Source organism: Ambystoma mexicanum, chromosome 3p, assembly GCF_040938575.1.
Source record: "Ambystoma mexicanum isolate Mex_15411 chromosome 3p, UKY_AmexF1_1, whole genome shotgun sequence".
Taxonomy (NCBI): domain Eukaryota; kingdom Metazoa; phylum Chordata; class Amphibia; order Caudata; family Ambystomatidae; genus Ambystoma; species Ambystoma mexicanum.
Window position 1 is genome coordinate 799914438 of NC_090925.1, and position 16536 is coordinate 799930973.

The window sequence follows — 16536 nt, forward strand, 5'->3', positions numbered from 1 at the left end:
GGGTGTAACTGGGGTGGGGGGGGGGGGAGTACATCCGCAAAATCCCTGCAACACCCACACGCACGGAACACGTATTCATGGAATCGAACAGGGCAAACCCGCACAAGCCAAAATACACACAAAGCCGGAAACACATCCGCCACGTGAAAGCAGGTGGAAGCGCCCCAGCGCAGCATAAAGGTGCGCGCAAACAAACAACAAGCATATACAGCTATGATGAATGTCCCATTTCTTGCAGCAGTGGTCGTGGGACACTGCAGGAGGAGGATAGCCAGGCCCTGCATTTTCTTACCCAGGACCGGCCTTTTGGGATGCCTGATGACCAGGTCTATGGCAGGTATAGGTTTCCACCTCATATCATCCTAGACCTGGTCACTGAGTGGGAGGATGACCTCACATCACCCACCATGTGCTCCCAAGCACTGAGCCCCTTGGAAAAGGTGCTCAATGTCCTGCATTTTCTTGGCCACTGGGTCATTTCAGCGGACAACTGCCATAGTTGGGGGGTGTCTCACAGGCCATGCAGTCATGCTGCCGACACCAGGTGTTGGCAATCATGACTGCACAGCCCTCAGTCCGCAGGCACATATACATGCCCGGAACACCCACAGATAGGCAGGCTGTGGTCCAGGACTTTAGGGAAGTGTGCCACCCATTAAAAGTGCTTGGTGCCATTGATTGCACCCTTGTGGCCCCAGGTCAACCTAGGGCCACTGAACACATCTATCGCAACTGCAAGCACTGGCATTCCATCAACGTGCAGGTTGTATGTGATGGCAAGGGAATCATCAACTCGGTCTATGCAAACTATCCCGAGTCCACCCATGACAGTTTCATATTCAGAATGTCAGCCCTACACCGGGACCTGGGAGCTGGGAGGCATGGCAACACATGGCTCATTGGTGGGTACAAATGCCTGTGCACATGCATACATGTCACACACAGACAAATACAGAAACCCAAATAATGACAACCATTATCACCTCCCCAGGGACACTGCCTATCCTCTGAGCACCTACATGATGACACCAATACGGAACCCCATTACACCACCCCAGGTAAGAAAAAACACAGCCCATATTACTACCCGGGGCATAGTGGAGTGCACATTCAGAGTGCTCAAGTCACATGCAACCTGGGGCATAGTGGAGCGCACATTCAGAGTGCTCAAGTCACGTTTCCGCTCCCTTGACCGCTCTGGTGGGCAGCTACTATATGCGCCCCCAGCAGTGTGCAGGATCATTGTGGCAGCATGTGTCCTGCACAACGTTGAAACCCGGCGGGGCGTACTGGAGGACATGGTGGTGCCCCCACATGCCCAACCACACGCACGGCCACTGCCCATGGGAGCGGAAAGGGCATGTGGCTAGGCAACCTCTACCCAGCTTGTGGCTACTTTTTTCACCTAAACTCCCCATGCGGAGTGCACACAGGCTTGGCACATTCCAGCTGACAGTCGATGATGACAAAGGGACAGTCAAATGTCAAAACCTTAACACCCTGAGAATGTGTCCTTGGAATTGCAGCATTGTGTGCATCCCTAGCCACTTAAACACAATCCGGTGTGACCAAAAGGCACACCTGCAAGCTACAGATTCCACCCCCATGCAAAATGTCACATCCAAATGCTGGTATGTCGCGTAAACTTACTGGCACAAAAAGAGGGCGAGAGTGCACTGCTATTGTTGATATCGATGTTAGTTTGTTTATTTGTACTTCAAATTAGGAATTTATTAGTAGGGTGCAGCCCACTGTCAAGTGCCACCGTGTAGGGCACTAAAAAAGTGAACTAGAGAAAAGACAAAGACTATTAAGTCATCGGTGTGGGCCGCACACCCTTTACCCACTCTTGGGTTCAGCAATTTAGTGTAATAAGTTAGTAAATTCTCATTCCAGTACAGTTGTATTTTGATATTTTATTTTCATAGATGCTTATTCTGTTTCAATTTTTCAAAGCTATAATGATATAGCTCCACCATTTAGGCAAGTGCTGAGGCAAACGAGAGTATAACCCTATGAGGCTAATGCATTTCGGATCAAAAGATCCTTCTTCGGAGCCGGGTTTTTAAAGTTATAACTATTCATAGACACCCCAACATAACACCATATGTTGTGTATACGCATGTTCACATCATTTACATATATTAACGTTGTGTATAACATGTTAAGTTATTACAAATTGTGCAGGGCGCCCACAGTTACATACACACAATCAACAGATAAGAAAAACAAAAACATGAAAATTTGTCAGTGCATTTGTTAAAGCTGTTTTGTAATTCCCATTTACCATCACATCTATGAATTGGCTCCGTTGATAGTGCGCGGTGTGAATATTATCATATAATGAATTGTCTCACATTTGTCTACTAATTGCTTATCTACCCTTATTCTGTCCTTTACAAATGCTTATGTGCACTATGCTCTTGTCGTGATCTGACATGCTTGTGAAAGTGACTGTCTATCACTCTGTTTACCAATTCGTTCCAAATAGTGTTCTTATTTACTGGATATAATTTATGCAACGTCTGTGCGGCGCTCGGATGCTGGCCCAAAACCTTATTGTAATAGGTTCTTGTGAGGATGCATACTCTAAGACGGTCACTGACCTGTTTGCTGCTGTGAACCTTATCCATACGAGGATTCGTGACACCGTTAGTTGAAATCTAAGAACAAAATGGGTATCGATCGTGTTAGCGGTGTGCTACACGTTTTGCTAGATAGATTTGCTATAGTGAGTGGCGATCGTTGTTGACTTACCTTGCGGTAGCGTTGGAGCGTCCTTACTCTCGCGCGCCGGTTGCAAATGCTGCTTGTGTTACTGAGCGTTGCCATGTCAATGCTGTGTCCCAAAATGGCTGCATGCAGAGGCGCATGTCGGCCATCTTGGTAGGAGCATTTTGTTAATGGTTATGGCGCCTACTGTATGCATGGATACTTGCATTAATAATTAACATATGTGGATAACTGTAACCACTATGTGATTCATAAGTCCAAGGCAGTACCGTATGTCGTGTTCCTAAAACATACACTTGGGAATTATCTTTCTATGTTTTGAAGTACATGAGCTATTTGATTTCTTAACAGTGTTAGTAACTGAACATTTTCATTATATGATAACTTGTATGTATACATCTTTTCACGTTAACATATATACTAATTTGGACAACATAGAATTACATTAATTTCATAAAAAACAATTTAAGTCCAATTCTTCATTAAGACCTTTCGGGCACAATGCCTCTAATCGGTCTATCCAGAAGGCTTCTTTCTGTTGTCTTCTTTTCTTGACGTCCATGTGGGAACCTTGTGTTTCTATGATTTCCAAAACCTGAAACCTAACTTGTGCGATGCTGTGTTTCTTCTCGTTGAAATGTCTCGCAACTGCTGAGTTAGTGTTTTTATTGCGTATACATGACTTGTGTTCGTTTATGCAAGTTTTGATTTTTCTGCCTGTTTCCTCTACATAGTATAGCCCACATGGGCATCTTATGCAGTAGATGCAGTTCTCTGTATTGCACATGGCATTGTATTTGATTGAAATCTTCTCTCCGGTGCATGGGTGGGGGGCCACCCCTCCTTTAATGATATTGCAATTGCTGCAATTCAAGCAAGGAAAAGTTCCTGTTTTTTTGGATTGCTCTTTTTCTTCACTGTATCTCTGGTGTTCACTAGCATGTCTCTTAAATTGCTGGATCTTTGATAAGCAAAGGTCGGGGCATCTGCAAAGAGGTTTTTAGTTCTTTCATCGTTTTTCAATATTGTCCAATGCTTATTAATGCATCTTTTAATTTGCATACTCTGTGCTGAGTATTTTGACACTTGTACTAAAGACGGTGGTTGTTTCTTATCTTTTAGTGTTAGTATGCTTTCTCTGGTTTTAGCATCCACCTTGTCCTTTGCTGTTTGTAAATCTTCATCGGGGTACCCCCTATCTTTCAATTTTACTTTCAATTTTTCTAATTCTTGTTCACATTCTTGATTGTCACTAATAATCCTTTTCAAACGCAACATCTGTCCATATGGTAGATTCTTCAAGGTGTTCTGGGGGTGAAAACTCATACGGTGTAGTAAGTTATTCCTGTCAGTTGGTTTAGTAAAGAGAGAAGTTGTAATCTGATTATTGTGTACATTCACTTTGATGTTGTCAAGTTGGGAAGCACGAGAGGGCTGCGTACCTGGTTTCTTGGTCTTTGATCTTGCCGAGGTCGCCAGTCTGTATCCAGTCGAAAGATGAGTTTGTGGCACGAGAGACCAGCCTCTCCGCCACCCAAAAACTGATACTGGGTGGAGGATGGGCCGATTCCCAATGTCACGGAAAGCACTCTCCTGATTAACGTGACGAAGGGACTGTGCAAGCACAGGCAGGAGAGGCTACGGTCTTGTTGCAGATCACGGGCTGGGATGGAGTCCGTTGGAATAAGGTCCAAAGTACGTGAACTGAAGCGGAGGTCTAAGATTCCGGCGTGACAGGTATATTCTTGGTCCACAGGAACGGATGAAGAGGGTAAGGCCGGACAGGAAAGGAAGGGACCAAGGCTGAGCAGGAGATCTAACTGAAGGAGCCCGAAAGGTTACTCTAGGGCAGCAATTGCTGGGGACCTTGGTCAGTGTATGCTGGCAGACCCAGGGAGGTCCAGGTAAAAGTATGCCGGCAAATCCTGAGTTTATTCTGGTAAGTTGCTGGCAGAGCCAGGGGAACCCAAGTATGGTAAGCTGGCAGGCCCAGGGAGAACACAGGTAAGGTAAGCTGACTGGCCCAGGGAGATCCCAGGTAAGATAAGCTGGCAGCCCAGGGAGAACCCAGGTAAGGTAAGCTGGCAGGCCCAGGGAGAACCCAGGTAAGGTAAGCTGGCAGGCCCAGGGAGAACCCAGGTAAGGTAAGCTGGCAGGCCCAGGGAGAAATTCAGGTAAGGTAAGCTGGCAGGCCCAGGGAGAAATTCAGGTAAGGTAAGCTGGCAGGCCCAGGGAGAAATTCAGGTAAGGTAAGCTGGCAGGCCCAGGGGGAAATTCAGGTAAGGTAAGCAGGCAGCCCCAGGGAGGAACTCGGGTAAGGTAGTCTGCAGGCCCAGGGAGGAATTCAGGTAAAAGTAGCAGGCAGCCCAGAGCAGGCAGCCCCGGGGAGGAACTCAGGTAAGGTAGACTGCAGGCCCAGGGAGGAATTCAGGTAAGGTAGCAGGCAGCCCAGAGCAGGCAGCCCCAGGGAGGAACTCAGGTAAGGTAGACTGCAGGCCCAGGGAGGAATTCAGGTAAGGTAGCAGGCAGCCCAGAGCGGGCTCAGGTGAGTGGCAGGCAGCCCAGGTAGGAAGCTTGCAGAACGAAGCAAACCGCGTTGAGACGCAGCTTGCCTCGAACTGCGGCTCCTTTTATGGGTCGCCGGCGCCCGTGAGGCTTGGAACGCAAGCCGCTTCACCTCCGGGCGCCGGCGTATCCAAAGCGAGTCCTGGAAGGCAAGCCCTTCCTAGGGCTCGAGCCCAGTCCACGGCGCATGCGCGGAACCGAGACAGAGGTCTTCCGCGCATGCGCCGTAGCCCTCCGGCCCCGACACCCAACGCTCTCCCTCTGGCGAGCCCCCAAGCGCGGAAGCGCGGGTAGACTCGCCAGGAGGTGAAGGGACGAGCGGGCACGGCGGACCCCGATCTCCAATGTGGCGTGACAGATGTCCAGGTAATGTATGTCCGGAGTGCCAATTTCAAAGGTGAATTGAATTTGTGGATCTATATTGTTGATATAAACCATAAATTCATTGAGAGATTCTTTTGTTCCTCGCCAAATGCCGAAAATGTCATCGATGTATCGTACCCATTTGGTTAGTTGGTTTCTCCATTCATGTTTTTGTAGAATGTGTGTGGTTTCAAATCTATACATAAATGCGTTGGCGTATGCAGGTGCCATCGTTGCGCCCATAGCAGTCCCCGAAGTTTGTAGATAAAAATTGTTTTTGTATTCGAAATATGAGTTCATTGATATGAATGTAAGTAGAGTAAGGATGAATTATTGTATTGCTCCTATTTCTCCTTCCTGTAGAAGTAACCACTCTACTGCTTCTTGCCCCAGATCGTGGGGAATGCTTGTGTATAGATTCGTTACATCAACGGTAAAGAGGGTCTTGTTCCATGAGGTCTATTTCTTCCAAGATGTTCAGAAAATTAGTGCTGTCTTTGACATAAGTTGGTGTCTTTTGTATCAATGGCTGAAGGAAGTAGTCAATGTAGGTACCTAATGGTTGTAGAATGCCGCCAGTGGCAGCCACTATAGGTCTTCCAGGTGGGTTATTGAGGCTTTTATGAATTTTTGGCAGAAGGTTAAAGTGTGGGGTTTTAGGATTCGAACTTAGTAGGTATGTCTTGGTTTTTCTCGTCATCATTTCTCTTTCTTCTGCTTTATCAAGTAAATCTTCTAGGTTTTTCCGTATTTCTGCAGTTGGATTGTAGTCTATCTTCGAGTAAACACTGTGGTTATCAAGCTGTCTTCTGCATTCCTTCTCATAATCTACTGTATTTTGTAGTACTAAAGCTCCAACTTTGTCTGCCAGTCTTATGGTTATTGTATCATCCGAATATAAGTTCTGAATTATAGACATCTCTCCTCTGCTTATATTTTTTTTCCTTGATGTGTTATACTTAATTTTTTTAAGGTCAGTTATGACCATTTTTTCGAAGATATCTATTGCTGGAACATTAATGGGAGGTACAAAGGTGCTTTTAGGCTTAAATTCCACTAGATCTGGTGTTTCCTTTGTGGGTTCTGTGTTATCCATTTCTGAAAAAAAGACTTTCAGCTTTAATTTTCTTGTAAGTTTGTGTAATTCAACTTTGGTGTTGAATAAGTTAGTGTTGTGGGTTGGGAAAAATTTAAGGCCTTTTTGTAAGACCTTTACTTCTGCTGTTGTGAGTGTTCTTTTAGAGATGTTTACCACTAAGTTGTCCGGGCTTGAAGTCTCGTTTGTACTCCTGGTGTTTTTCTTCTTGCCCCTCCTTGTTCGTCTTCTCTTCGTTGTTCGTCTTGAAAAGACGGTGGTTGGTATGTTGAGGTACTGGCACCACTAGTGTTTGGAGCAGTTCTATCGTTCTTTCTTCTATCTCCTGGTCTTTGTTGTTCCGGTTGTATAGTTTGTTCGCCTCTATTAGAATCGGCGTCAGAGCTACTATTATCCAAGTTAGGGTTCCGTGGTCTCTGTGGTTGGTTTTGATATTTGTCCGCCCAAGTATACACCTTGTTGCGTAGATAATCAAACGTGTCTCTCTTGAATTTTCTGGTTTCTAGCTTCTAGGTCTTCTTTGTATGCTTCCAATTTTTTATTAATGTCTAAGTATCTCCTTCAAGCTTTCTGCACTTGTTAGGACAGTAATCCCTTCGGATAGTGTTGATATGTCCTGTTCCAAATTCTTCAGATTGCTTGAGAGTTCTTTGATGGTCAATAAGATTAGGTCTAGGGAGCACTTGTTCAAGATTTGTTTCCACTTCTGCACAAATTCTTTGTTCTCTTTGCATAAAGGTGGTTTCAATCCAATTCTAAGACCGCGTGGTATTCTTTGTGCCTTATAATATCGACTTAAGGTTACCGCGTGAAGTTTGCGGTTAATTGTTTTTCTAATGGTATATTCCAATTGTTTGATTTGGATCTATGTCTTTTAAAGTATATATGTTAACGTGAAAAGATGTACACATACAAGTTATCATATAATGAAAATGTTCAGTTACTAACACTGTTAAGAAACCAAATAGCTCATGTACTTCAAAACACAGTTAGAAAGATAATTCCCAAGTGTATGTTTTAGGAACACGACATACGGTACTGCCTTGGATTTATGAATCACATAGTGGTTACAGTTATCCACATGTTGATTATTAATGAAAGTATCCATGCATACAGTAGGCACCATAACCATTAACAAAATGCCCCTACCAAGATGGCCGACATGCGCCTCTGCATGCGGCCATTTTGGGACACAGCGTTGACATAGCAACGCTCAGTAACACAAGCAGCATTTGCAACCGGCGCGCGAGAGAGTAAGGACGCTCTAACGCTACCACAAGGTAAGTCAACAACGATCGCCACTCAATATAGCAAATCTATCTAGCAAAACGTGTAGCACACCGCTAACACGATCGATACCCATTTTGTTCTTAGATTTCAACTAACGGGGTCACGAATCCTCGTATGGATAAGGTTCACAGCGGCAAACAGGTCAGTGACCGTCTTAGAGTATGCATCCTATCACAATAAGGTTTTGGGCTACCATCCGAGCGCAGCACAGACGTTGCATGAATTATATGCAGTAAATAAGAACACTATTTGGAACGAATTGGTAAACAGAGTGATAGAAAGAGTGACTTTCACAAGCATGTCAGGTCACGACAAGAGCATGGTGCACATAAGCATTTGTAAAGGACAGAATAAGGGTGGATAAGCAATTATTAGACAAATGTGAGACAATTCATTATATGATAATATTCACACCGCGTACTATCAACGGAGCCAATTCATAGATGTGATGGTAAATGGGAATTACAAAACAGCTTTAACAAATGCACTGACGAATTTTCATGTTTTTGTTTTTCTTATTTGTTGATTGTGTGTATGTAACTGTGGGCACCCTGCACAATTTGTAATAACTTAATATGTTATACACAACGTTGATATATGTAAATGATGTGAACATGCGTATACACAACATATGGTGTTATGTTGGGGTGTCTATGAATAGTTATAACTTTAAAAACCCGGCTCTGAAGAAGGATCTTTTGATCCGAAATGCATTCGCCTCATAGGGTTATACTCTCGTTTGCCTCAGCACTTGCCTAAATGGTGGAGCTATATCATTATAGCTTTGAAAAATTGAAACAGAATAAGCATCTATGAAAATAAAATATCAAAATACAACTGTACTGGAATGAGAATTTACTCACTTATTACACTAAATTGCTGAACCCAAGTGTGGGTAAAGGGTGTGCGTCCCACACCGATGACTTAATAGTCTTGGTCTTTTCTCTGTCTCGTAAACTTCCCTCAACCCCATGTCACCCACCCCACACACATGTACAATAAAAAGATTGAGGTGAATAGTTTAATGGTCTCAAGGTTTGTCCCCCCTAAACAACCAGGGAAAGCTACTTGACTTTGGAAACTTGTGGCCCGTATACTGAACCTTAAAGGGCAAATGAGGAAACCCCACTGGGTTTAAACCCACTCAGACATTAACAAATAACATTTGACTATTGACACCATTGGCTTGTACATTACAAAAATTACTTTATTAAGACCATATAAGTTCATATGAGTTAAAAAGGTATTAAATTGTCATTGTTAAAAATACATCCTTGCAGACTGCCTGCAGTTTTCAATTCAGTAAAACACGCTATCAGTAAAGTGCAAAAAGTGCTTTCTTACAGACCACACGCCATTCATACGCTGCCTGACTCATACTCAAATCACCATTCACTGGAATGAATACACCTGTCGAATATAATAATACGAAGAGCTCTCAGAATTCCGAGATGCTCTTTCACAACCCTTAATGTCCTGGTTAGGTGAATCCTTGCTACTCAAGGTTCTTTTTAAATTAATAATTTACTCATCACAGTTGCCTTAATAGATGGCAACAGCTTAGCCCAACATGTTTCGTTGTACAGAAAACAATCACAGCAATAGAAGAACTTCTTCAGGGGAAAAAACGCACATTTCGACATGCAAATTTTCTTTCTCTTTTTTTCGTCGTGGTGATATTCTTCTAAGGCCATACAAGGAACAGCATAAAAAACAGCCATGATTAATATGGTAGTGAGAGATTTGGCAACAGCAGTAAAGAGGTAGAAGTCTCTAGTGGTAGGCTTACCGTGGAGGCTAAAATGAATTATGTTGACCACGGCATAGTAGGCGCGTCTTCCTATTAAGACAGCCCTCTGTGGTGGTAACCGTCACAAACAACCGGAAGCTCCACAGTCACAACTCTGCAAGAAACTGATAAATTTACAATGATTGTGCACCTCTGTACACTGTGTCCATCTAATATGCACCTAACTTTAACTGAATACTAGATACTCTGCTCGTATCTCTTAAGTACAACAAAACAACTTGTTTCCCCTCAATTATAAGAGACAGACAGGCACTCAGTAAGAGGAAATTACAAACCACCATCTCCACTGTCTATCTACATATTGTGAAAAACAAGGTCATCACAAGGAAAGTGACCCACTCGGAGTACATGAAATGGGTATGGCCAAAATATTACATAACTATCAAAAGCAGGGACAGACAGGAGAGACTCTGTCTGTCTTCTATCCAGGATTGGTGTGCCGCCAATGACCTCTGCCTTAATGCCAGTAAGCCTGAGATTCTCCTCATTGGCACACCCACTCCCTCCTTCCCTATAGCTCTCTGGCCGGCCTCTCTTGGCCCACTCCCCGCTCCTACCTGCAAGGCTAAAAACCTTGGGGTCATCTTCGACTCCACACTGTTTCTCGCCTCACATCTCTGACGTCTCTAAGAAGTCACACTACCAGCTGCACCTCTTCAGATGTATTCTTCCTTTCCTCCCCTTCCCCCCAGAAGGTCATTGTCTCTAGAGCTCTGGTTCTCTCTAAGCTGGACTATTGCGACAGCCTCTTTCTAAATCTGCCTGCTTCCACTCTGCAACTCATCCAGAACAGGACTGCGAGACTTATCCTTTGCCTCAAGCCCAGGGATCGTATCTCTCCAGAAACAGAAATGTCTGCACTGGCTCCCAGTGGCTGCAAGGATTAAGTTCAAAACCCTCTGCATCGTCCACAAGGCCTTCTGGGGTCTGGGGCCTCAATACCTTCAACTCTCTCTTCCTAGATCCCTTCCCTCCCGAGCTCTTCGCTCATCCGCCTCCAACTCCCTCAGGGTCAGTCCCTTCTCCAAGCAACGAGTTGGTGGCAGATCTCTCTCTTCAGCTGGGGCCTCCCTCTGGAACAGCCTCCCTGCCTCCCTGAAACTTGAGGAGAACCACCTGCGGTTCCGGAAGCACCTGAAAGCCCTCTTTGCTTCTGCTTCCCCCCCTCTCCCCTGCTAAAGTCCTGGCTGTTAATGAAACTGCACTGGTTACCTGGCCACCCATCTTATCTCAGGCCCTAGCCCTGCCAGATGCACGCCTGCACTGCCTTCCTGGCAACCCCTGCACCTGTGAACTGTTTTTTGTATCCCGACAGTACCCCCACTAGCACTCATATTCTGCACTTGCCACCTGCTGGCCGTTTATTTATCTTGTTGTTCTATTATCCCATGCACTGCACTTCCCCTCCTCCCCCTTCCTTTGCACTTGCGCCATCTGAATGACACTTGGCCTAGTAAGATCGTTGTCTGTCTTCCCTCTGTTCCCCCTCCCTTGCCTCGTCACGCTTTGAAACACTTGTGTATAGGCGCGTTATAAATGCCACATCATATCATATCATATAAACCACTTGGGTATATGGAGAAAGGCACGCCTCCTAAATTGCATTACTGTCTGCAGCTTTCGCCAACTGCTTATATACTCGGTGACAATACTTAGCCAAAATGGTAACTTACTCGTAGGAAGTACCCAAGCCGTTCTTTAAGGCCTTGCTGTACTGAGTGCCTCCATAGGTATGGCGCTGCCTTTACAGTCCTCTGTCTATGCTCCATGCGGCATCCTTCTAAACCGCGTCCCGAACCGCTGCCTTTAGCAAGCTGCGGGGAGCAATGGACACCGTTTAGCAACATGATCTAACTGAATGCTAAAACACTGACACGCTTTCTTCGAATACCAAACACCCGGTGTATCTAGCAGCGCGAAACGGTAAAGCCCCTCCCTCTCTCTGTACTACTTTGGACAATAAACAGTTCACAAGCCCGGCAACGCGTTGCATTTCTGCCGACTTACTTTCCAGAGGCTCTGTCTCAGGCTATTCCGTTTCCGGCATCTAGTTTGATAAACTATTTAAGCTCAGCACGGGGCGGAGATCGAGAATCAGGTGACCGTGACGTTACAGAGAAACGCAGCTGCTGGAGCTCTTCTAAATTAGGAGGACTCTGAGTTTTTTCAAAAAGAAAGATCCATAAGAGCGTATTGCACCTCCTATTAGTCGAGGTAAGAGACCCCATGTCTACGTATATTTACACACTGACCAACAAATGATGCTATGTCTCTGCACTACTGGTATCCCCTGAAGTACCGCCCATAGAAACACGGGATGACGCCAAAAAGTATTCTCTGCTTCCACTCGTAACGACAAGTGTATTCACATAACCAAGTCAAGCCCAGTGTAAACAACAAAGCCTGCTCGGAACCCGGGCGGGATCAAAGGAAAAGGCACAGAAGTTAACTATTTTTATTTTGTATTGTGTATTTATTAGCATCCCAACCTTAAGTACCTTAGCTACCGAAGTTGTTCCAGACTACAGCTTCATTTAGACCTGTGACAGCTGTTTGCCACAAATAAATGAACCATTGTTCTTTCATTTGTAGCCTTTTGGTTGTTTCCGAAACATTTTGGCTCTGAATATGGAGTAAAACGGACAATTTCAGGTCATTGCATCCATTAGAAAATGACTGACCATTGGGGCTGTAGTAACTCTGTTCTTGATACAACTTCGATGTTCCGAAATCTGGACTTTGATCTGGCGTGTGGTCATCCCTATATAGATCTTCCCGCAGGGGCACGATATAGCGTAGACCACATTTTTGGTGTTACAATTGGTGAACGTAGTTTGGGACCAAAATTTAGCCAGACCTAAATCGACTTGTGTAGTGCGGTTTGTCAAAGGGCAGTTAACATACTGTCCACAAGGAGCGTGTCCTACAGTTTTAGGTAACCCCCAAGATTCTATGACGCTTCTTTGTTTGGCTGGTCCTCTCGTGATGTCACTTTTAGTAAGGCGATCTTTGAGATTGGGACCCCGTTTAAAAGCACACAACGGTACCTCAAGGGGACATTCGCCACCCATCAGGACATGCCAATTCTTCTTAATGATCTTAATCGTTTGTGGGGTGAAGGTGCGAACGAATACTAAGCCTTCCTTTTCTTTAACTCTCATTATATTCAAGCAGCCCTTCTCAATGGTTATTCTTAGATCTTTTAAGTGCACGATGCACTATTTTAGTCGGATATTTTCTTGCGACTAATTTGAGCTCAGGGTATCTGCTTCTGACTGAAAAATTTCCTTTGTGAAGCTGTTGCGCTTAAGACGCAGGAAGTGTACAGTGACACAATATCCAGACTGACAAGCAACTGGGTCGTGGGATCAAATTGCATCTCTTCCACTATATTGATAATTTCAGTGGTGTCCTTAACAAACGAATACATTGTCTGCACAAAGGGTTTCAGGTACCTGTCAGCAAATTTCGACAGAGGTTCCAATAAGGAACCAGTGCCCGAGACTATGGGGCGACAAGGAGGGGTTACCAGAGTCTTAAGAATCTTAGTGAGTATGTAGAATTTAGGTATTGTAGGGTTCTTCACCCTAAGAAATTTGCTCTCTTGTGGACAAATTAAACCTCTAGCACAAGCTTTTTCAACTTTATGGTTGATGAGAACCGTAAGTCTGTTAGTAGGATCTTCCTTGATGGGTTGATAAAATTGTCTATCCTCCAGTTGTCGATGACACACTGTTATGTAAGCCATATGGTTAAGCATAACAATGGCACCACCCTTATCTGCTTTTTGCAAAATGTCAGGATTGGTGGGCAAACACTTAAGGGCTGCTTTCTCTAATCGCGAAATATTATGAAACAGACAACTGTATGCAATGTGAAAACTACTATACAAATATCAACACATGTCACAACTATCACAAAGTGCACTGTTGCAAATGGAAACAGGCCACAGACTATCCCCTTAGACAAGGACTCTGGATATTTTTGCTCACTCTTTTCTTGTACCTATACTAAAAGTACAGAAATGCATGCCACCAAAGGTGTGAACACCAAAACCTCGAACCTTTGGTGGCATGCATTTCAGGGAATCCCAAAAAAGAAAAGAAAATGCGAGTGCTGGTGGGGGTTGTCCCACGCAACACCCTGCACACTACACGACGCAGTCCAGGCCGCAGACACCACTCACTGTAAACCCCTGCAGTTGCATAAAAAAACAAAGCAAAAAATGTGCCTGTTCACGATCACGAAAGTGAACTTGTGCAGCAGGAACACATCATGTCTCAGAAGGCAAGTAGTGTGTGTGTGAGTTGATGTTGGGATGGTGACCGGGGTGGGGGAGTGTTTGCAGGGCTATTCAATGCATGCTAGCATAGCAAATGCATGAACCTTCAGTGTTGCATACATTTTCTATGTGAACCACTCTGTTGTGGACACATCAGCAACAGAAACATTTTGCCGATCCTGTGACACATCATAAGCAAAACCAACACAGGACTATCAATTTACCAGCATAACATATCATGAACACAAGACCCAACAGTGACAATGTCACACAGCAAGGAAACCCCATAGCACAAGTGCCTCAATGTGACATTGCCACCACACGTCCCCCTACCATCATGAGAGTGGCTTCAACAGCTAAAGGGGGCATGGGAAGTCATACAGCATTAAGTGCATCAACAATGTATACAGTCAAGGCAATACATGAATAAGCAAAATTAAATCATGTACAGTCAACAATATACTCACCAAAATGCAGTCCAACCATGCACTGGAGAGAAACCATCATGAATCCCCTCTAGGGGTGTATACACAAGTTGGACTTAAAACTGGCCGCAGATATGACGGAATTCCAATGCCTCTGTGTAAGTTACCGTCACACAGTGCCATCCTTGCAAGCCCAAGGAAAGGGGAAGCAGGAGTGGCATGTGTCCGGACCCCAAGCCACAAACATGAGACAAGCCTGTATGGGCCCAGCCGGAACACACAGTGGATGCCATCGGATGCCACATAGCACCACACTGTAACATAAATGCACAATAGACAAAAAATAAAACCCGGGGGGGTGGGGGGACCCAAGAGGGGGGCGGTGCAGGGTGTACCCCAACACCCACATGCGATGTTGAGACTAAACAAAAAATCCTCCATGGGCTCTTGGTCTTCACGGCCCGACCTGAGTGAGAGATACGTCGTCGTCGTAACCCCCTGGTTGTACATCGGGAGGTGCGTGTGTCACAGGTGCCTGACCAGGCATAGCCCCAGCAAGCCCCTCGATGGCAGCAAGCATGCAGGCCTGGTGAGCCTGGTTCTGCAGGAATATGGCACAGAGGTAGTGTTACACGTGAGGTGCTGCATGGCGGAGTTCCTCCTGCAAGGACCCTCTTGTAACACAGAGCTCTGCCAGCGAGGCCTCACGTGATAGACGGAACGCCTCCTGGCTTGCATGGAGTTCAGCCGAGATGGTGTGTTCCAGCTGCTCCATCCTCTGTTCTGCCCTTGTCCCCTGGCTCATAATGAGTACAGCCAGAGTAGTTCTGAGGGAGGTGTTATCTTCCCTCAGGGCTTCCCTGGGGGCATGTCCCTCAGCAGTAATAGCTGAGCGCAGAGTCACCAGTTCAGCCTGGCGGGCCGTGTTGGAGTCCACTGTGCCCCGCCTGAGTGAGCAGCACGTGGACTGCGTTGCCTGCTGCTGAAGCGCCACCTGCCTATCGGGGGGGAGAATGGAATCGGCCACATGTTCCATGCCTTGAGCCAACATCTCAATCGCTCCCCCCTGTTGCTGTTCAATGGCATACATGGAATTCTCCCACCCAGTGTTCCCCGGTGGCACACGGCCACCCTGCTGCTGGACACCACACCTGTTGGGCCCAAGGAGACCTGGTCCTTGCTGTGCTGGCACTGCCTGTGGCTGCAGGACTGCATTCCTCCGATCTGCTGCCCCAGGAACAGGAGCAACTGGTGTGGCGCATGACCCTGCACCCGTAACCACCACAGGTGGACATTCCAACACTGGATGGCCCCTTGAGGGCTCAACCCCCACTGAAGGTGTGGTGGACAGATCAGTATCTACTACAGAATCACCCACCGTCGACGGCATGGATTGATGATCGTCCGATTCAACATCAGAGTCAAAGAGATCCTCAAAGCCATACCCATAGGCAGGCATAGACAGGATGGCCTGGAGCAACAATGTGGATGTTTGTGGCCTACCACCCCACGACCACCGCTGGTGCTTGGTTGTTGACTCCAACCCTCCACCCCGTCTACCATCTCCTCTTCCTCTGCTTGCGGTGCATCATCACCTGTAACTAATTAAAAAACAGATGAGTACACATGTCAGCAGCACATAACACACACATAGACAACACAATATTGAGGGCCAACACATGAGGCAGCCATGTCCCACACAACACAAACTCTGGCATGCATGCAGTGGCAATGAAATAGAAGGGAACCCTGAAAGCAGACATGCATACACCTGCATCACACACAACCTTCTGGCAGGCATAGATCTTAGCCGAAAATTACAGATGGCAACAAAGCTGGCACGTAGCATAGCCATGGCACAATTCCCAAATAGCCACAGCAGCAATTCAAATAGAACTGTCCATGGCCCATGTAAAATGCAAGTCAACATGCACTAGAAGAAAATAATTATCAAAATTACACTTGTCACAGG